This window comes from Notamacropus eugenii, chromosome 1 (genome assembly GCF_028372415.1).
Source record: "Notamacropus eugenii isolate mMacEug1 chromosome 1, mMacEug1.pri_v2, whole genome shotgun sequence".
NCBI classification, from domain to species: domain Eukaryota; kingdom Metazoa; phylum Chordata; class Mammalia; order Diprotodontia; family Macropodidae; genus Notamacropus; species Notamacropus eugenii.
The window spans coordinates 30,519,227-30,542,941 of NC_092872.1; the positions used below are offsets into that span (position 1 = coordinate 30,519,227).

Here is a 23,715-nt window from a genome sequence, read left to right on the forward strand (position 1 = left end):
TTTCCAGACTGTGACATCATGCTTCATCTCAGATGTTTTCACACTGTCACCCACCACCTTTCCTGTATGTTGGCTTCCCTGCTAAGACTGTAAGTTCCTTGAGGGCAAGAATTGTCTTATATTTGATCTCCAGCTCTTAGCATAATACTTGGCAGTGAGTGCTTAATAAATTCTTATTGCTTTGCTTATAATAATATATGTATGGTAATATAAAGCATAATTGTATGTCTTATAAAAATAATGAAAATGGTGATTCTTCAGATAATTCAAGTATCTTAAAGCCCAAATTCACATATTGGTGGTTTATGATTATGCATATGATGGAAGTCTCAATCAAGAATACCTATTTCAATTCAGCAGACTCTTGAGTTTCTTTTTCTTCTCCACTTTGGACTGGACTCCCACATCATCAGAAAATTCATTATCCTGCCAGATTGCATCATCTTTAGTATTTCATCAATACCCTCAGTGCCCTTTATCCCCTCTGATCTGAAGATTGGAGTAGGAACAAAGAACTTCTCCTAAAGCCCCCATTTAAAGAAGGTTCCTAGAACAGCTATCTCTTAACTCTTAACCCAACTGTACTTCTTTAGACTGGAATCAATCATGCCCCTATGTTAGGTACATTCCCTTTCTCCTTCCAACTCCCTTTTAAGCTCTTTTTGTATGTTGTCTTTTCCCATTAGATTGTAAGCTCTTTGAGGGAAGGGACTACCTTTATTTTTCATATTTGTATCCCCAGTAATTAGACTAAACTAACTGACTGACTTAGATCAGCATCAGATTTATGGTCCTAGGATAAAAACAGTGATTAGTTCATCTCCCTAAACAGATTCCTTTTAACTAACATCACTATAGATCATGGATGATGAAGTCATTTTGAGCTAATGAGTAAATGAGGAAAATCAGGTAATTAAAAATAGAAAATGTTTTTAACAATCTCTTTCTAAAAGAAAATTGTAATTAAATGAAGGCTAATGTTCTCCTAAGATTGAAATGTGATTAGAGATGGACACATTCTAAGTTTGTAAGACTTCAAAAAACTACATAAAATATTATGTTTTTTCAATATTTTTTGTAAAAGTCAACTAAAGCTAAAGCTGGAACATAAAATTCCAAGGAGAGAGACAGGCCATTAATCAGAATATTCCATAATACTGCACCATTGCATGATAAATGAACTGCTATAGAAAAAGGAATGAATGTAAGTTATCCCTGTTCTTAACATTTAATCAGGATTGTTAAGCCTTCTATAGTGGAAGACAATTCAATAGTTAATGTCTTCAGTTCAAGGGTGGATTCGAAAATCCAATTCAGATTCATGAAAAATTAAAAAATGACAAAACTGTGAAGGATATAAAAATGCAAACAGATCAACTTTGCATGAAGAATTACCAGTTGGCTTCAGAACTTGTATATTACATCAAGCATATATAAGATGTTATTACTGGAAAACAGAAGAGTAGTTTCCAATGTCTAATGTGTTTACAATCAATGATGAGCACTCAAAGGGATACTCGTCCCTCTGGCAGGGTAGAGAGATAATGTATTCCTGGACACTTGACTAGTTGGGGAAAATTTAACTTCATCAGTTTAGAAGAGAAAAAAAATCTTCCTATTTCCCTTAATCTGCTCTTTTTTTTCACCCAAGGATAAATAATGGCTTTCTCGTTGAATGTACAATACGTTCACAGACCCCTACAGACTGGAGTCCAGACTGTTTGCAGTTGTCTTGCACAACAGTATTTGTCTTTGAAAATTCTGACTTGGATGAAACATGGGAAACTATTTTTCCTTACATCATCTGAAAAATAATTAAATTACATATCATTCATGTTTATTTTTTGTTTGTTTTAAGGAAAATAATTTATTTTTAAAGAAAATTGAGACTTCTTTGATCTTATAAAATTTTCAATTTTTCTACATAACATCAATGAAGCCCATGGTTTTGAGAATGTAAAAAGGGTTAAGTAGAATTGAACATTTTGTTTAGGGGAAAACTTTCCTAAAAATAAATCAAATCAATTTAATTCACCTCAGTAAACATTCATTAAGGGCTTACTACAATGGTTCTCAAACTTTTTGGTCTCAGGACACCTTTACACTCTTCAAAAATTATTGAGTAACACCCCCCCACACACACTTACACACCTCCAAAGAGATTCTGTTTATGAATTCTGATTCCATATTAGACATTAAAATGTCTGAAGCATGCTACTTTCCTTCTTACTTTGTTTCTTTGCTCCTTCCTTTCTTCCTTCTTTTCTTTCCTTCCTTCTTTCTTTTTCTTTCATTTTTATTTGTTTTCTTGTACAGAATGATGTAGAAATATTTTACATGATTGCACATATATGAACTTGTAATGCTAATGAGATTAAAAATCTTCCCCACTCATTAATGGGCCTGCCCATTAAGGGGAGTTTGATTAGGGGAGATTTGTAGGAAGGCCCACACCTTTTGTTAATGAGGCACTGGTTCTCAAGGGTTATGATGCCCTCTGGCTCTGAAAAGTGTATAAATACTCCGAGGTGAGGTTTTATTTTGGGGCTTACTCATTGGAAATGCTTATTTGGCCAGATGAGAGTCTGGGCAGCCTCTAAGGAGCCCCCCAACTTTGAAAACCCAGATGTTGGTGCTTCTCTCTCTGGTAACTATGTATGTCTGGTCAGACATTTGGATCTGTCTGTTGATCTGTGATATGTATATATATATTGCTTTTGCTCAGGCAGCTGGAAGCCCTGTCTTTTGGTTGGTCTCTGTTTCTCTCTTTGTATTTTCTCTGAAGTTCAGGGTGCTGACTTTTTCCCCTGAACCAAGTGAATAATATATATGGGCTTGATTAAAGTGATTGTTGACCCCTCAAAAGTTGCCTTTCCTTTTAGAAAAGCAGATCAAAGAACCTGTACAGACAGCAGGCCCTCCTGTGTATGTTGGGGTACTTGCTTTAAAGAACTATGTTGTATTGCTTACCATCTTGGGGTGGGAGAGGGGAGAGATGGAGTGATAGAATTTTGAACTCAGAACTGTAAAAAAAGTTTAAGAATTGTTTTAACGTGTAATTGGGAAAAATAAAATATTACATAAAAAGTTAAAATATCTTAGTATTATTATGAAAAGAGTTTCACTTCATGGATATGCTTAAAGGCTCTTGGGGACTCACAGGAGTCTTAGGTCCTAGGACCACTGCTTGAGAACCACTGGCTTACTTTTTGCAAGGCCAGGGCCAGCTCTAGGAGAATTTATGGAGTATGTACAGTTTGCTTTCCTGTTTCTTGATCCATGGTTCTGCATTGCCTTTTATGCCCAATGTCCTTACACCCAGCGTCCTTATTTTTCCTCCAAATGCCCAAAGCTTTCCAGTTTCAGCACCTACATTCTAGTCATTTCTCCCTTACCCTGTAAGCAATCTAATTCTTTAGACTGTAGCTGTATGAGGGATAACAAATCTGACAAACTAATACAATAGAAGGTATTAATGATTAATAGTGGCTTAGTATGTTACTCCTTTTGAAAAATGTTTGCATTTTAACAACTCTCACCTGAGTCTGAAGATCTAGTCCCACAGTGCTTTGACCTGTCAGATCTCTTCTGAGGTCAGGATCAGGAACAATGAGGGAACATTGTAGAGAGGACATTTTGTGTTTGAGGTCAGGAAAGAAAACCAAAAACATCCAGACAACTCTAGCTGTCCTAAATGAAGGAAGTGCTCTCTTCTTGGAAATCTTTAAGCAGATGTTGTAGTGAGGACTTCTTTTATGTATGTGTTGGACTAGATGGAAGTTAAGGTCCCTTCCATCTCTAAGATTCTGTGAACTAATAGGATAGAGATTTCAGGCAAAGGAAATATATTTTTATACACACGCATATATACATACATATGTGCACACATACACATATGTGTGTATATATATATATGTAATATGGTGTATCTTCTTATTCCTTAGTTTAAACCATTCACATGCTTATGTATTTAGGGTTGGAAAAATTAAACTAAAACTTTGTCCAAAAATGTGAACAATATAATAGTGCTAAAAGCTAGGCAGACATATATTAGCTGTTGCCTCTCCTTTTTATTGTTTTATTAGATTCAAAAAAGATCCTGGAATCCGAATGAGTTTAGGAAAAATCTACTCATTTGTCCTTTTAGTCTATTAATTAGACCAACAGAAGAGAGTAGCTAAAGACAGAAGTATGAGAACTTATTGAAGCCATGCAGTACTTTAGTAACTCTCAAAAGCACTTACCATATCTTACCATATCTACCATCTCTTTATGTTAGTCCCATATGCCTCCTGAACTGAAAGTTATTTGGAGTCAGGGACCACTTCTTATTTAAACTTTGTATCTTTCTGCCGGGTCTAATAGAATGTTTTGAATTAAGTATGTGCCTAATCAGTATTTATTATGTAACTGAGCACCTACTATGTGGCCAGGACAGCCACTCAGGGGAATCTAATAGAGTTTTAATACACAGTCTTTTCTGTGGAAACAGAATAAATGTAGGTGAATCACTTAGAAAAAAAATTGAGAGGACTGGGAAAAAAACATCATAATCATATAGTTGAAGATACCTCAGGGGCTATCTGGTCCAATCGATACGTGAAAAAATAATTTTCACTGTATCACGTGTTCATCCAGTCTTTGCTTAAAGACAACCACTGCATGCCAAGATAGGCCATTTTACTTTGTAGGGTTCCAGTGGTTAGGAAGTATGTCCTTCTCTCAAGTCTAAATTAATCCCTGACACAACCACCCACTTATCCTGGTTCTTCTCTCTGGCATCAACTACTCTCTTTTCCATATGACAAGCTGTTGTGCCCCTACTAAGACTTTTCTTTTCTGGTTTAAGAGAACCAGTAAATTGGAAGGACTTGGGTTGGAATCTTGGCTATGATACAAACTATGTGATCTTGTCTGAATTACTTTACATCTCTAGTCATTAATTTTTCATCTATTTTATAATTCCATGAACCCCAAAGAAGAAGGGTACAACCCAGTTGTGCCCTTTAATGATGCAATTAGCTCACTTAACTTGAAACATCCCCTTCAAAACTAAGTGTTGTGATCCTTGAGGAGAAAATGCACAGCATTCACTATAAATTCAATAGAAATTCAAGAAAAAAATGTGGATGTGGCAAACAATGTTTTACGGGCTTGTAAACATTTTGGTGGCAAAAGTAAACTATGAGACTTTCACATTTCTGAACCTAGTTTTATAGAGGCTAGTACAATATATAGATTTTCTTCCCCTGTAATCTTTATCAATTAAGCCTAAGATGTCAGGATGCCACTTTTTTCTTTTCTAAAAGGAATTTTTACCATTGTCTGTTTTGATTATACAGCATTAAAAATTACTTCCTATTTTGTGCTCTAATCAATAATAAGTTTAAGACTGAAACATAGTCATTTCTAGTAGACTGTTTTGGAACAGAAGAAGACGTTGATATAATAGCTTCAGTTGGATCATTTATAAAGCACCTTACAGCGTCTATTCATTAAAATTGTTGGTTTCATCTTTTTCTTTCCAACCATCTGCTATGGCTATAAATCTAAAGCCAGTAGCAACAGCAGCACCACACCTGTGTAATCAATCACCAGTCACTGAATAATGTCAAGGAAAAAGGAAAATAAAGAACAACAAAGATATGCAATGAAAAGATGGTGCTGTAATTCTGTCACTGCATAGAAAACGTGGGGTCTAGACGTATTTCAAGAATAATTCAACAGCATATAAATCTCAGGCTTGAGTCTACTTAATTTTGGGCTGAAAATGAGGCCAAAAAGGAGTTACTATCAAGAATCCTTTCAGGAAGTCATAAATAAGTTAATATTTTTCTTGGAAAAAATAATAGGGATTTTCAGTTAATGGAAGAAATTGTATGTTGAAATTGAAGCCCTAATACGTGGTTTCAGGGACCATTAGCATTATTTGCTAAAGCACTTAACCAAGGGCAGGGGAGAAGGGAAGTATGAGGTAAAAAAACAAAAATCGTGAATGCTTCTATCAGCTCCTGATTAACTAAACATACTTCTTGCTCCTATTTTATTCCGGTTAATTGTAGAACGAATCCAAGGATCTCCATCGACTCTCATTGCTTTTGAACTACCTTAGCCAAGTTCTCTGGTCCCATATCCCCTCATTTTTTTAATAGTATGCTCATCATTCTTTCTCTCAAGGGGATCCCATGGTACACTAGCTGTTTAATATCATGCCCCAATCATATTTCATACTCTGAGCTACTTTGTTGTGACAGCCAAGAATTCAGCTTGACGTGTGGGGTTTCACAGAGATCCTGTGGAGACCATTATCATTATTTTTCAGAGTAATCAGGTCTTAACACATTATCATAGCATGGGTCCTATTAGTGAATACATTATGGTGATATAGAATTGTTTTGGATATATGACAAGTATATAGAAGCTTACTTTGTAAACTAATGTCAATATGTGGCAATTAAAAAAACCAACAACAAACAAACAAACCCTAGTTATTTAAGATGTTCAAGTACCAGGAATGAATTTTACTTAGACGTTCAAAATAATGCCAATTTTGGAGGAATTATATCTATGTTTTGCTTTGATATCTCACATTTGTTCCAGCTCTAACATTTCCATAGCTTTATTTTTCCCCCTATACATCTCCTTGTGATGTTTCTACTAAGTATACAACTTTATCTATTAAATGTAGATTAAATGTATCTACTAAATGCCCTCTGTGAGGGCAGGGGCATTGATTTAGCTCAACTTTGCATCATCCCCAGGAAAGAGTTATCACATTAGCCTCGTTCTGTTTGGCCTGAGGTGACACAACTAGGAGCGATGGGTAGAGCAGAGAGGTGAACTTGGGATTGATAAAATGGAGAAAGTTCCTAACAATTAGATATAACAAAGTGAAATGAGTTACCTCACAAGGAAGTCAGATTCCCCTCACTACAGGTCTTCAAGCTGAGGGTGGATTAATACTCAATCAAGGTGTTGTGGAGATGCTGTTTGTTCAACGATGAATTTGCCAATACCACTACTAGGTCTGTACCTCAAAGAGATCATAAAAAAGGGTAAAGGACCCACATGTACAAAAATATTCATAGCAGCTCTTTGTGTGAGGGCAAAGAATTGGGAACAGAGGAGATGCTGATCAGTTGGGGAGTGGCTTTACAAGTTGTGGTATGCAAATGTAATGGAATAGTATTCTTCTATAAGAAATGATGAGCAGCCAGATTTCAGAAAATCCCAGAAAGACTTAGATAAACTGATACTGAGTGAAGTGAGCAAAACCAGGGGAACATTGTACACAGTAATAGCAACACTGGGAGATAACGAACTATGATAGACTTAGCTCTTCTCAGCAATACAATGACCCAAGACAATTCCTAAAGACACATGATGAAAAATGCAAACCACATACGGAGAAAGACCTATGGAGTCAGAATGCAGATTGAAGCAGACTACTTGCACTCTTTTGTTTTCTTCTTTCTCATGGTTTTTCCCTTTTGTTCTGATTCTTCTTTCACAACATGACTTATGTAGAAATATGTTTAACATGATTGTACATGTATAATGTAAAAAAAAAAAAGAATGAATTTTCCAGAAAACTCCTGGATTCCCTTCCCTCTTTGAGATGCTGTGACTCTTTGACCCTGTTATAGAGTACAAGGACTTCTTTACTAGTTTAATGATTTAAGTAAAAAGAACGAGTGGTAATCGCGACAATACTCATATATCACACTTATATACTGCTTTAATTTTCCAGTCAACCAGAAAATATTTATGAAGCACCTATCATGTACCAGGCACTGTGTGCTAAGTGAAATGCTTTCCCAACAACAATCCTGGGAGACAGGGAGCATAAATGATTTGTAAAGAAGAAGACTGAGATTTAGGGAGATTGAGAGAGCACAGAATTCAAGATTAAAGGAAAATTCACAGTCATCTTGTCTAATTTTATCAATTATGTATGGGGAAATTGAAACCCAGAAAGATGAAAAGGGAAATGGTATTTTTTATTATATTATATTAAGGAAATGGTTGTTTATTCCATCAATTAAAAAAATAAAAATTGAAAAGAACATTAATTTTGAGATAATGATGATGATGATGATGATAAAATCTGTCAGTCAGTCAATGAACATGTTAAGCTACTACTCTGTGCCAGGCACTATGCTAACATGTCACTTTAAGGTGTCTAAAACTATTCACATATATTATCTCTCTGGAGTATTGCAATAACATTATGAAGTAGGTACTATTTCATCCCCATTTAATGATGAGGCAACTGAGTCTCAGAGAAGTTCAATGACTTGCCTAGGGTCACCTAAGCAGTAGTGTGTCTGAAGCTGGATTTGAACCCAGTTCTTCTTTGGGATATGGTTTCAAATCCTGTCTCTGTAATTTACTGTCTTTGTGTTCTTAAGCCAATTACTTAGTCTCTATGGCTTCAGTTTCTTCATCTGTAAAATAATGTAGTTGGACTAGACAATCTCCAAGCTTCCTCCTAGTCTTAAACCCAATGGCCATAGTGACATAACTTGCAAAGGGTTGGATCTGATTTTCAAACCCAGTTACCCTGGCTGCAAGCCCATCTTTCTACATTGTCTTGTAAGTAGGAACCATGAAGCCTGGAAGAGAAAAAAAAAAACTACATTTCTCAGCTAGGTTATGAACTCTTCTAAGGCAAGGACAAAGCCTTTCACATCTTTTATGTCTTGTGTTGTGCCTTGACCAACAATGCTGGGCACTGTATAGTCTTGTTTAATGAATGAATTTACTCTATGTCTGCTCTTTAGCACACACATAACTTTACATTCATTTGAGAAAACTGCATGAATTATGCACATTCCAATAAAACTATTGTGGCCATTTTGTTGTCCTCCTCCAAAGAGCAGGGCACTTCCTTCACTTGACCCAGCAAGTCTGTCTTTCCTGAGAAAAGAGAGACCACATGGAATTGTGGCAAGGACCTGGATGTCAGAGGGAACTGATTCAAATTCCAGCCGTAAGCCGTAATGAGCTGGATCATTTTAGACAAATTATTTCACTTCATATGGCACTGATTTCTTCATCTGTAAAATGGGACTACACTAGCTAATTCACAGGGCTACTAAAAGGGAAAAAAAAGCTCTTAATTCTGAGTTATTGTTTTTGTGAGAGGCTACAGGCTAAAAGCTTTCACCATTGTAATTATCCCATGACACATAAAAATCAAAGGACATTGTAAAAAACCCCACAGATTTTTTAAAAACAAAAGGAAATACCCTTATGAAGAGTTTCAATTAACTGTAAAGTTAAAAAGAGGAAGATTGCCAAGATATATACTTTACATTAAAACAATGTTAAAGGTGAAGAATTCCCAACCAGGGTACCAAATTCATTTTCATATAGTTCACATGTTGAGGAATGATTATTGGAATATGGTCCAAGTATGAATTGTACTAAAGTTTCACCCTTGACATTGCCTGGAACTTGAACCCAATTTATCTTAAAATTTTATATTATTTTTCTTCTTAATTAAGAAAATCTTGTTGAATGTCTCTTGTTTTTAATATCACATTAATTTTTGAATGTATCCATCTTCCTTCCTCTACCCAGCAAGCATTCCTTTGTCACAAATATTTTTAAAGAGTGTGTATGTGTGTGTGTGTGTGTGTGTGTGTGTGAGAGCAACTCAGTAAAGTGAACCAACTCATTAACACTTATGACAGTGTATATATCAGTATTCCACGCTCATAGTCTCTCACACTGAGAAATGAGGAGACAAAAATTCTGCTTCATTTTTAGAAATGTGAATGAAAAAAAAAAGTGTCCACTTGTCTTATTTCAGTGTCTCACCATAGTATATAGGTAATTCATAGATTTCCTGGGGAAAAAAATACCTCAATGTGGAATCATGTGGTTCTTGATGGCTATACCAGCAGCCCATTAGCTATAGAAAGCCCCACTATCTGGAAAAGCTTCCAATATAGGCTCACAAAAGAAGCAAAAAGACCTAATTTCAAATCCAACTTTACACATGTGTGACCTTAGGCAGGTCAATTAATCTTAGCATGCCTCTAGTTTTTCATGTGCAAAATGGGGATAATAATAGTACCTACTTCCTAAGGTTGTCTGAGGATAACATGAGATAATATTCATAAAATGTTTTGCAAAACTTAAATTACTATATGAATAATAATAATAATAATAATAATTTTTAATTATTTTGTCTAATAGCTAATTTCATAGGGCCTTATCTTCAAGTTAACTACAGGTCATTTAATATTTTCTGTTACAGTAAATCTTGAAGATCTTTTCTTAAGAAGAGTTTGAGGAAAAAGCTGAATGACCACCAGTTGAAGACTGCGAATAATGGATTTCTTTATTGAATAAGGACTGGACTAGCTATGCACTCAAGATCCTTTAAACGTTTGGATTCAATAACCTACATCCTGGCTTGATAGTCTGTGGAGATGCTGCCTGGTGGAGTGGAAAAAGTATTGAATTTAGTGATGAGAGATCTGGGTTTATCTCTTGCTTCTGTACCTGCTAACTGCGTGACCATAGACAAATCTCTTATGCATTTCTGAGTCTCATTTTTCTCATCTGTGAAATGAAGATGATATTATCTATACTGTTCACTTCTGAGTCTCATTTTTCTTGTCTGTGAAATGAAGATGATATTATCTATATTGTTCACTGCAGAGAAAACCAGATGAGATAATATCTCCCAGGTTTATCACCTTGGTGTTGTCATCTTCAGCTCCTCACTGTTCTTCCCTTCACACATTGAATCAGTTGTCAAATCTTGTCTTTTCTACCTCCTCAACATTGCTCACAGCTGACCTCCCAATTTTATTCCAGGTCCTCATCACCTTCTGCCTAGACAATCATAATGGCTCTTTCTGCCTCAGGTTTTTTCCCACTCTGGTCCATCCTCCACACAGCTGCCAAAGTAATTTTTCTTAAATACATATTTGACCATATCATTCAATAAACTCCAGTGGCTTCTATAATGGTAATTATGAGAATTAAAGGTCTTCCCTACCCATTAATGGGTCTGCCCATGAAGGGAAGTTTGATTAGGGGAGATTTGTTTTGTAGGAAGGCCCACACCTTTTGTTAATTTCTAATGAGGCACTGGTTCTCAAGGGTTGTGATGGTCTCTGGCTCTGAAAAATGTATAAATACTCCGAGGTGAGATTTTACTTTGGGGCTTAGTTTTGGAAGAAAGTTTGTGTGCTAGACGAGACTCTGGGAAGCTGCTAAGGAACCCTACCCCCCGGCTTTGAAAACCCACATGTTGGTGCTTCTCTTTCTGGAAACTATGTATGTATGTAATGGTCAGACAGTTGGATCTGTCTGTTGATCTTTATTTCTCTGTTTGTATTTTCCCTCAAGTTCAGGGTGCTGATTTTTTCCCCTAAACTAAGTGAATGATAAATGTGCTTGTTTAAAGGAGATTGTTGGCCCCTCTAAAGCTGCTTTCTTTTTAGAAAAGCAGATCTAAGAACCTGTACAGCAGGCCCTCCTGTGTATGCCAGGATCCTTACTGTTACAGTTTCCTGTTATCTGGAGGATAAAATATAAATTACCTTTGAAAGCCTTTTGCCACCTGGCTGTAAGTTTCTTTCCAACCGCATACATGATTGCCCTTTCCTCACTCTACAATCCAGCAGACTAGCTTTCACTCTTTTACTTACATATAGTACTCCATCTCTGCTCTCCATTCCATCACACTGGCCATTTCTCCTTGCCAGGAACAAACTCCATTGTCACCTTAGCTTCCTAGATTGCTTCTCTTGCAAGAAGGAACTTCTACATGAGGCTTTTTACTGATTGCCCTAACTGCCAGTGCCCTCTCAGACCGCCTTGTCTAGACTCCCAAATGTTCTCATGACGGTTTCTCTGGTTTTCTTTGACTCTTGAAGGCAGCTCTTAGGAATCTGTCAAAGCTAATGCTACACATGTGAGCCATGGAAGACCTACACTTAGTGCCAGATTCATACCAAATTATGCTGTGGATAAAACTTTTCAAAGTGTTCTCACCTGGCATTCTGTCAGCTGGTTGTTGTTTTTTTTTTTTCTTTTCAGTTTTTATTAAGGGAAAACTGAGCTGTCACTGAAAACTACAGTTGCTCTAATATTGAAATCATTCTTTCCACTACTGTGTCCCACTTCCAACATGATTTAGTCTCCACTTATGAAAGCAATATTTCAATATCAAGACTTCAAAGGGTTTATGATTCGTGAGTGTAGGTCCTCTCCACTGACACGGATTACGGTCCTCCCATCTGACCATCTCCCTCCCCTCCTGTTTTAGTAGGTAGGACTTTCTGAGTTTTTAAAGCCAAATATGCTTATTACTTAAAGATCAAGTTTCTGGTGGCCATTCTGACCTTAACTAGAGCAGTTTACCCAGGATTTGAGAGTTGGAAAAGGACCTCGGAGGCCATTTTCAGTGATTATGCTGGAAAATGTATAACAGTAGGGTTTCTGGAGGATGGGGATGAAGTATTCAGGATGCACTATTAACTTTGATCTACATACTTTTGTAAGTCCCAACAGTCAATGAAACAGTAAAGCAAGTTCTGATTTGTAGTATTCACTGATTTCTGAAGTGTAACTGTTCACACTGAAAATTTAACCATCCCCCTGGAACCTGGTGCCAGCTCCAGCTTACCACTGCATATAGTTCAGCTTGTATCCATAAGGGAATCCCTTGTGCAACTTTTCAGAAAAGTGGTCTTGCGATGTTCACTTAAAGATCATTAGAGAAGATGAAAGCAATGACCTTAGGAGCTAGCTCATTCTGCTTTTAGATAATTCGGACCTAGAGATGGAGAACTGAGGCCTTGAGATGTCAAGGCCTCAGGTTCCCTACCCCTGTTCTAACCTCAAGGAAGAGAAAGTGATACTCTCCGAGGCTCCTGGGTTATTCAAGGATGTTCTTACACATTATTAGATGTCCCCAGGCTTCTGGGCTTTTTGAACTCTTGTATCTGTGCTTCTTTTTTGTAGTTTTTGCTTTCCTCCTTGTACTCAGTTATCATAGATCTCTATCTATATCACTTGTATAATTTTACCCTTACTCGAGATCCTACCCCCACCCCTTTCAACTTACTGTAGTCTGGGAAGCAAAATAACCAAACTTGTTAAGCCTAGATGACCGTGTAATAGGAGAATAAATAGACTGGGTGAGAATCCAAGGGCCTTCTCTTGGAGAAATGTGTATGAGCTTAGTTTGTGTGTCACATTTATTTTACATGCTTAGAGACTCTGGGGACTTCCTTCTTGATCCCTGGCTGTATACAGGTCATAAGACCATGGGCTAAGTGATCCATGGGTAAAATGTATTATTATTATTGTTATAGCTTAAGCTTATCCCTTGAATGGACAAAAAACATTTTTAACATTTTTATTTTAACCAATTGGCATGGAAATGTTTCTAAAATATATTACATGATTTCTTATCTAATTATACTAAGAATTAGTCATCATTATGAATTCAATTCAATAAGTATTTATGAAGCACTTGTTATCATATTAATAATAAGGAACATTCATATATTGCTTTAAGGATTACAGAATGCTTTTAAAACATTAACTCATCTTGACCTTCATAACAACCCAGGGAGATGAGGGCTATTTTTATTCCTATTTTACAGACAAGAAAAGTGAAGCAAATCGAGGTTAGATGATTTTCCCAGAGTCCCACAGCTAAGAAGTGTCAGAAATCAGATGTGCACTTAAGGCTTCCTGACTCCCAGGTTACTGCTCATCCACTATACCACCTCACTGTGGGCAAAGCAAGATGCTAGGTGCTAGACAGACAACACCAAAAGTGAAATATCCTTGCTACGTATGCAGTGTACATTATACTATATAAAGATAGTGTGCACAGATAAGTAAAACCAAATATATACAAAGTCATACAAAAATGAATTCAAAAGGGAGAGAGAACACTAATAATTAGATTTAGGAGAGCCCTCCTTCCAGAGCTGGTGCCAGAACTGAGTCCTGAAGGAAGAGAAAGGAAAGAGGGCATTCCACACATTGGGAAGAGCCTGCACAAACACAGGAATGGGAGATAATGTGCCAAGTATGGGTAATGGCTAACAAGCCAGTTTGACTCAAAAGGACAGTGTATGAAGGGGAATAATATGAAATAAGACTAATGAAAATAATAAATATTTTTCTATGTTGTGGCAATGGTCATTCAACAATTGACTGCGTATTTGGTGCTACGCATAGACATAACATCTGTTTTGCGGTTTGATGACAGACTGTTAGCTGTCACTTTGTCTCTTGAATCAATATTACTCCCCTCCCCCTCTCCTTCATTTATTAGGTTATAGCCTGGAAAACCAATCACTTATGTTAAGAATTTTATGTTAAATAATGGCAAATATAGCCCTGAGTGAGGGCTTAAGGATATGGCATTAGTGCAGAGATTTTTTGAAATATGATATGCTCCTTGCTATTGTAGGGAGTCTGACTTCAGAAAAAATGGCATTTTATAGTATTTTGTCCAAGAGTTTTCACACTTAGTTCAACTTCTGAAAAAGACTATGTGAGTTCCTTCATATAAATGGGCAGGAAGAAAAGGCTAACTAGGAGGGAAAAAAGAAAAGAGTCATTTTCTCAGACATCAGGAACCTTAAAATTCACTTGATTTATTGAGATCTTGCATAAAATGAGTAGATTTCCAATACACAACTCATGTAGTCATACACCTGAGAGGACATGTAACCAAGTTGCTACCCACCGTAGAAGTGTCCTCCATGGGATCCTTGATGGGCAAACAGCCTCCATCCTCACATTGTTCATAATCTTTTGAAAAAACTTGTTCTTGTTTTGTTCATAGACCACCATGTCTTTCTACATTCCCTCTGTGTCACAGTTTTGATTCTTCAGAGATTGTGGTGTTTCATGATTTCTAACCATATAAGATTGCCAAGAGAATGTTGCTTTAAAAAATGAAATTTTGCATCAGGGAGCAACATGGAAAACTAAAAACATTGCACAATTTCCCACATGTAATCCTTATAACTACTTTTTTTTCTTCTTGGTAAATTCCAAATCTATTCATGCTTCTGTCCATCTGGAATTTATGTATAACTTGAATAATGTACTTAAATGAGTTTACATATGTAAAGTGCTTCATGAACTTTACAGCATCATATAAATATTAGTCATTATTTTTGTTGTTAATTCATTGAACCTCCCCATCCAATTCCCATAACCTATGCTATTAGAATTCTTCCAAAATCCATTTTTTCCATGAGGTCAATTTCTGTTACATGGTCATTGATCTCATTAAAAAGTACCATACTAGGGAGGAAGAGGGGAATAAACATTTACATAGCATCTACTTTATTATCTTATTTGATTATCATAATGATCCTATAGAGTATGTGCTGTTACTGTCCCTACTTTACAGTTGAGGAAACACAAAGTTGAAATGGACAATTAACAATTAGGGCAATCATCAAAAAGGTCATTAAACTGTACTTACCCTTTGACCCAGCAATATGACTGATCTGTACTCCAAAAAGATCAAAGAAAAAGAGTATCATATGTACAAAAATATTTATAGCAACTCTTTTTGTGTTGGCGAGGATCAGAAACTGGAGGAACGTCCATGAATTGGGAGAATAGTTGAACAAAGTTATGGTATGTGAAGGTGATGTAATACTATTGTGCTGCAAGAAATGATGAAGGGTATGGTTTCAGAAAAACCTACAAAGACTTCATTGAACTGATGCAGAGTAAAGTGAGCAGACCCCATCGAACAAGTTATGCCACAATAGCAAATATTGTAAACATGAACAATCAGGCCAATCAGCAAAGATTTTCTGTGGAAGTCACAACAGTGTTCACCCTCTAAGGAAGCTGGGAGGTAGAGGTGAGGAGAGAATGGATTCCAAGAAGGGCAGATTTGTTCTATAATGAATCCTTTTCTCTATGGACTCAGCAGGACACTCCCCATAACACTAAACGTCTTTGAGAGTACAGTGACATCATTAATTTGCATGTAAGAAAGGGATTAATCAATTTCATCTAAGAAAAGAACTTGAGCTAAAAGAAGTATAAAGAGTAACAGACATCCCCAGTGCTTCAGCGATCTCCTTGTGGAAGGGTAGAAGGCTTCTAGCATATTGGGTAAGTCCTCTGCAGAAGACAATTTATAGGAAAATCACACATATTGAGAAGGTTTGGATTGAGATCTGTATCATAGACAAGAGTACCCACTTACATTTCTTCATAGATGCAATAGAGAATTGAAAGTTGTCAGGATTTTCCCCAAGTTTCTATCCTGACCATTCTGTTAATATTCAAATTTGGCCATCTCATTTTTTTCTTTTGTACATATTCTTTTGAAATTATAGGAATCAGAGTTCGCTATTGGTTACTTTAAAGTTTACTCTTTTTCTTCCTTCTTTGTGATGATTTGCAATTGTATTTCCAAATTTCATTATGTAAGCTTCCCATTTTATGGAATGACCTCTTTTAGGCAATCAGGTCATTTTATCATTTCCCAGTTTATTGTTTCAATTCTATCCTCCCCCTCCCCCGCCACGTACATCTTTTCTTGTTTAAAATTAAAAAGGACTTCTAATTACTCTAATTCCTGAATGTTCACAATTGACTTTCTTACTCATAGTTATATCTAATATTATAAAAAATAGTCTATTAAAAGGCTTGTTTCTCTGACCTATATATGATCAGACTTAATTGAAAGTTACTGTTTGCATTCTCTGAATGTATGTTTTTTAAAAATAGTTTGGCTAGAGGATCAACATGGTGTGTGTTTGTCCTTCGTTGCTGAAGAAGACCATGCCATTAGAGAAGTAATGACATGACTTGCACTTGACTTTGTTTTGAGTGAGGGAGGGCTGTGCAGGTCACCAGCCTCCCTTCTCCTCCAGAGCCATCTGAATCCAATGACCAGATATTCATCAGGATGACTGGAGATGACCCAGGATGAGGCAACTGGGATTTAGCAACTTGCCCAAGGTCACACAACTAGTGAGTATCAAGTGTCTGAGATGAGATTTGAACTCAGGTCCTCCTGACTCCTGCACTGGTGCTCTATCCACTGCCCTATGGATCAACATGGTAGTGAATAGAGGGATGACCTTGACATCAGAAGATCTGCCTTGCAGTCCCATCTTTCACATATACCACCTGGGTTATATGACCATTGGCAAATCACTACCTCTCACTGCCTCAAACAACTCTTAGCAACTTAGTTATAGACAGATGCTTGTTTGCCATAGAGGTGGGAGTTTCCATACCCTTTAAAATAACCAATGAAATCTTAATCTGCACAAAAAAACTTGCCTTAAGATTCTGTTTGCGAGGTATACCAATCACTATTTAAAGTTCTCCTTTTTCTACAAACCTTCTCAATGGCTGTCTCATTATTGCAGCTGAATCAAAATCAAGCCAAATTCTCACTCTCCAGATGGTTTATGATGATACTGAACATCCTGTCGAAGAGGGGGAAAATGAGCAGCTGCAAGGAAGTCCACTTAATTTCTTATCCTAGTATGAACATTAGAAGGAAGAATGGTAACCTTTGAAAACAGTTTTTTCTCTTAACTTTTTGTTATATCAAAGTACTCTAGGGTTTTTTTCCTTCTAATTTTACCCTTTGTTTGCCAATAATGAATTGCGATTAAAAAAAATAGTTGAACATAGAACTTTGGCTGATATCATTAGGAAGCTCCATTTGTATGTCTATATTTTTATTTGATTGTATAGTCATTTGATTCAATTGAAATTTTTTTATTTTATATCTGCATTTTAAAAGGTAGCACCCAACATGGAGGTTTCTAATGCAACCAAGTAGAAATAAATTATATTACAATGAGCAGAAGTTTATTCAAATAAAAAAATCTTTTATCAGAGTCAATTTCAAACTAACCAAAAACACATTTATGAAAAGATGTGAAATTTGAACCTATGCATTTTGAAGTGAGCAGTGACTGTCAGCCATTTCCATTCCAACTCGGAAGAAATACAAACAGGTTCATTTTTTCACTTAACCAAAGTCTGCCATTCATTCACTCTAACCCTGTATCAGTAATTGGGCAACCAGCTCTACTGTTTTTGACAAGCTTTGAAGTACTCAAGACATCCAGGGAAATAACAATGGAAAATTTTTATTTGGCCTTGGGTCCCGAATATGTGCTGGTTTTGGTAATAATTTTGTGGACAGGAGATTGATATTAAAAATAGCAGGTGCTACATAGAAATTTCATTCAATAGAAGTTTTTTTTAATCCCCTCCCTGCTCAAGTATGAACATCTGTGCTGTATTTTGATAGAATGCTAACATACAGTCTTAAAGGGGGAACTGCTAGATCCCTGGGATAAATTTACTTTTAAATGTTAAAGGTTTTCAAATGGATCTCAGATAATTTCTACAGGCTTTCTTGCTTTCCTTCAGGTCCTGACTAAAATCCTACCTTCTGCAAGAAGTTTTTTTTCATGATTCCCCTTAATTACTGGATTTTTCTTCTGAGATTATTTATATCATATCAATCTTACTTGTGCATAATGTTTACATCTCGTCCTCCCACCCCACCCTTATTAGACTATGAGCTCATTGAAAGCAGGGATACTCATACATACATGTATATATGTATCTGCACACGTGTGTGTAATTTTTATTTTTAAATTCTTTTCTTGGTATCCCTTGCACTGTGCACAGTGCCTAGCATGTAATAGGTACTTAATAAGTGCTAATTGACCTAATGACTGATAAATCATTTAGTTCAATTCCCCCCTTTTTTAAGAATGAGGTAACCAATACTCTGATCCAAGACAATTCTAAAGCACGATGAAAAATTCTATCCTCTGAGTGTATATTGAAACATTTTTTAACTTTCTTTTCTTTTGTGTGTGTATGTTTTCTTTTGCAACATGGCTAATATGGAAATATGTTTTGTATGACTTCACACACATAATAGATATATTGTTTGCCTTCTCAGGGATGGGGAAAGGGTTGGAAGGAGGGAGAGAATTGGGGACTCAAAATTAAAAAAACACAAATGCTAATTTAAAAATGTAATAGGCAGATATTTAAGAAAATATATAAAGAGATATTAAAAAGAATGAGGGAGCTGAGACTCACAAAGTTTAAGTGATTTGCCCAGAGTCACATAGTATGTTTTCCTCTACAAGTCTCTTCCACCCACTCTTCCAATAAAATGTTCATAGGAAGAATAAGGAAGAATAAAATGTTGACATAAAGTCAAAGATTAATAATATGAACCCTAAAGGAATATATTCTTATGCAACTGACAAGAAGAAATAATAGGAACTAAGACATGGAGGAAAGAGTTAGGTTTCTAAAAATATCTTCGGTTCTACTCGATTGCATCTAGTTCATCATATTGTAACATCTATTGTGTATATAGGACAAATTTATGAAATATGGTTGGAATACATAATAGCTTTTCATTTGGGAGTGAAATTATAAAATGGTTGGTGCTTATGTGCCCAGTTAGGGATCCCTGCTCTCTAACAATGGGCTGGGGATGGAACACCAAGCCTGGGTCTAGGAAAGTCTTTCTTTCGTTTGGCCCCCATTGCACCCTCATCCCACAAGCAACATAAGGATAGGATTGACCACACGTATTTATAGGAAATTATATTAAATCTGGCCAATGTATTTTCAGCACAATTAACAAATAACACAATGAAGTGAAAGGAAGGCAGGGATAGGGAAGGGACTGATGGTTCCTTTCGGGCTGTCTTGTTTCAGTACTCCTGCATACAAAAGCCCAAATTGCCCACTTCTGAACTCTTTCATGCATGTGTGTGTATGTATGTATATGTGTGTGTGTGTGTGTATGTGCGTGTGATTATCTCTCCTGGTTTTAAACCTCTTGCCAGAGAAGGGAAGAAGACAAAATTACCTTGATAAAAAGGTCAACATTTCAAGAAGTAATACCAAAGTTTATCTTCTGATGTATTTCTTTAAAGAATGAACTTTTACTGAACGTTTCTTGAAGTTTGTCATTTTCCTAGAATATAATTAGTGAGTTAGCTATTTTAATATGAATTGCATTACTTTATGCGAGTTACTATAATTCCTTCACATTAGAAATATATTTTATTTTAATTTCATCTAAATATCTTAAAAGTTAATTATAAAAAAGGATTTTAAGCATTTACAACTACTCTATACAACAAACTTGTGAGATAGTTTTGGGGAAGAATCTATTATTTCATCCATGTATGGAAATTCCCTCCACTAGTGGAGGTGGATACTTTACTTTTTCTGTAATTTATAGACTTAGAGAGATGCCTGGACATTGAGAGGTTAAGCAACTTGCCTGTGGATATAGGATGACAGTCATAGATTTAGAGCTGGAAGGGATCTCAGAGATCAGCTAGTCTTCCCCTTTTGTTTTATAGAGGGATTTGGACTCAGAGAAGACTTTCCTAGAATCACATAGGGAGTAAGTGGTAAGAGTGGGATTTGAACACAGGTTCTGTGAGTCCAAATTCAATGCTTACTATTGTACCATATTCTTTCTTATAAGGCAGGTACTGAAAATAGCATAAGCACCAATTTGTAGGTACGGAAAGCTGAGTCTCAGAGATGAAGTGACTTTTCCACAATCATATAAATAAAACTATCAAATGCAGAATTTGATTTATGGCTCTTTGAATCAAAGACCACTACTTTCCCCACCATACCATACATTATCATCCTGCCACACAAATAAGTACTGCATGAGATTATAATGAGAATGACAATGTGATAAAATTGAGTTTTAAATGGAAATTAAGATAGCATAATAGTATTAAGATTTTTCTAGTTCATTCTATTTATGGGAATGTACAGGTTTTTCTCACTTGTATGGAAAAATATGTCTTTATCATAGATTTCATTGGAGAAGGTCATGGTACCCTCATGTATTCCATTTCTCCCAGTATATTTTGCAAATGTTTCTCACTTTTCTTGATAACCATCATCACTCAGTTATTACATGTATTCTTATCTGCATAGAGAAATCACTTTTATTAGACTTTTGGATTTTTTTCTACTAAGTATTCCCAGTGCTTGTGTCTCCAGAGTGTCCCCCTCTACTTGAAAAGGAGACCCAAACCTGAGTGTGAGTTCTGACAGTGGATTATTTTCTTTGTTTGATATTTTGGGGTGGGAGGGGAACAGGAACTGTGATCTCATTAATAATAAAATTACAGCAAATTCCCCTAGTACCCTCTAGGGGATGCAGACTAGCGCCTGCTTTGGGACTGATAGTCTTAGAGAATGTTGTGTTTGGTTCTGGGCATCATTGACAGGTTTAAAAATGTCCAGTAGAGGGCAACCAGGATAATAAAGGACTGAGAGAGAGGGATGGCTGAAGGAAATGGGCATGTTTAATTTGGAGAAGAAAAGACTCTGGGAAGATGATCATTGTCTTCGAGGGCTTAGGACCTGTGGCACTTAGAACTGAAGTGACTTGCCCAAGGCCACATAGTTTGTAGGGCTCAGAAACAAGACTTGAACTTAGGGTTTCTGAACTCATGAGCAGCCAGGGGGAGCAACTGGATTGGTGAGTCAGTTCAAATCTTGCTTGAGATAATTCCTAACTTTGTGACTCTCGGCAAGTTACCCTTTCTCAGCCTCAGTTTCCTCATATGTAAACTGGAGATAATGATATTACATGCCTCATAGCTGTGGGGATCAAATGAGGTAACATGCTTGAAGAGGTTTTTTTTGCAAACCTTAAAGTGGTATGTAAGTACTAGATATCAGTGGTGGTCATAGTAGTAGTAGTAGTAGTAGTAGTAGTAGTAGTAGTAGTAGTAGTAGCAGTAGCAGTAGTTCTGGTAGTTGTGATGGGGATGGGACCTGAAGCCCTAAAAGGCCCTGAAACTTTCCCACACAACCTAGCCCTTAAACTCTCATTTCTGGCATTCACCTGAGGCATTGCCCATCCCAGTCAATAATTCTTTCAACCATCCTTTCCTTGTGGGCCCCCACTGTAATAATGGGAGTTAAAGATCTTCTCCATGCCCCCCTCTCATTAATAGGCCTCAGGGGGAGCCCATTAAGAGAAGCTTGATTAGGGAAGGCTTGTTTTATAGGAAAGCCCATACCTTTTGTTAATGGTTAATGAGGCACTGGGTTGTGATGCTCTCTGGCTCTGAAATATGTGTATGTAGTCTGAGGTGAGGTTTTGCTTTGGGGGCTTACTCTTTGGAAGAAGGTTCCTATGCTAAATGAGACTCTGGGTAGCCGCCAATGAGGCCCCTGGCTTTGAAAACCCAAATGTTGTGCTTCTCTCTCTGGTAACTGTATGTATGTAATAGACAGTTGGACCTGTCTGTTGATCTGTGATGTATGTATTGCTTATGGTCAGACAGTTAGAAGCTCTGTCTGTTGGTCTTTATTTCTCTGCTTGCATTTTCTCTGTTGGTAAATGTAATTAAAGGAGATTGTGAACCCCTCAAAAGTTGCTTTCCTTTTAGAAAAGCAGATCTATGAACCTGTACCAGCAGGTCATTCTGGATGTGTCAGGGTGCTTGCTGCTACACCTGCCTAACCCTTCATTCTCTGTTTCTCCTGACCCACCAGCCCAGTCTTCATTGTCTGTTACCTCCAGATCACCCCAGGCTATTTCCCTCCCTTAATCCCAACTAGACTCTTTCTCTTTTACCTCTGGGTTACTGCAGGCTATAGGCTACGTGAGGTCACATCCAGATCTTCCTACAGCCTTTCTATATAAAAGATCCATCGTGTCCTTCATTAAATTGCTCAGATTCTTAAAATCTGGGCTACTTATCAATACAAACTCATGGATTCTTAAAATTTCACTCACCCCAATAGGTGTTTTAATAAACATTATCTCTGACTGAAAGAAAGCTTGAGTCAAATTCTTTTGAGTCAGAACCCATACCTTTCGCCCTTGAATTTTGGGGTTCCCAGCACCCGTAGTAGTAGTAGTAGTAGTAGTAGTAGTAGTAGTAGTAGTAGTAGTAGTAGTAGTAGTAGTGGTGGTGGTGGTGGTAGTAGTGGTAGTAGTGGTGGTGGTGGTGGTAATAGTAACTGATTGCTTACTTTCCTAAATGATTTAGTACTAATTGTTTCATTACAAAACAAATTTACTCTTAGCATGCTTTGCAAGCCTCGCAGAAATGTAGTTCAGAATCTGGTGCCTTTCTCTCAGATTATTTTCCATCTATTTTGTATATATATTGTTCCTATGTATAGATACACACATATACACATACATATAGTTCATACACGTATACGCATATACACATATACATACACACATGCATACATGCATACACACACACATAGAGTTATAGTTATTTGCAAGCTATCTTCCCCAATTGAATTTCTTGAGGGTAGGAACTGTTTTTGTCTTTCTTTGCATCCCCTGGACTTAGCAAAGTCCTTAGAAAGTCATGAGCACTTACTAAATGTTTGTTTATTGTTAACTGACTTGACTAATTGTAAAGGAATCTGTTGGATCTGGGTGGAGGATAAAGCCAATAGAACTATATTTATTTGCAAAACATTCCACATTAAACCAAGTAATCTACTAGAATTCCAGAATGGATCAAAATGTGAAATGCATACTTACTTATTTTTTTACAACCAGATGTAATTCCTAGAGTTATTCTTTCAGGTTTTCCTCTCCGCTCATGCCTTTTGGCATTAAGACAATTCTATACAATTAAAACAATTCTATATAGAGGACTTCATAGG

At 36.6% G+C, this 23,715-nt stretch overlaps 1 long non-coding RNA gene across 3 annotated transcripts in view; it reads left to right on the plus strand.

Moving 5' to 3' along the window:
- The window catches only part of LOC140496589 (uncharacterized), a 60,109-nt gene extending 49,501 nt beyond the window's left edge, over positions 1 to 10,608 (plus strand). For all 3 annotated transcript variants that reach the window (XR_011964323.1, XR_011964319.1, XR_011964322.1), the window contains exon 5: positions 10,268 to 10,608. This is a non-coding gene — a long non-coding RNA (uncharacterized lncRNA). The remainder of the gene's footprint in view (positions 1 to 10,267) is intronic.
- Positions 10,609 to 23,715: the final 13,107 nt, after the last annotated feature.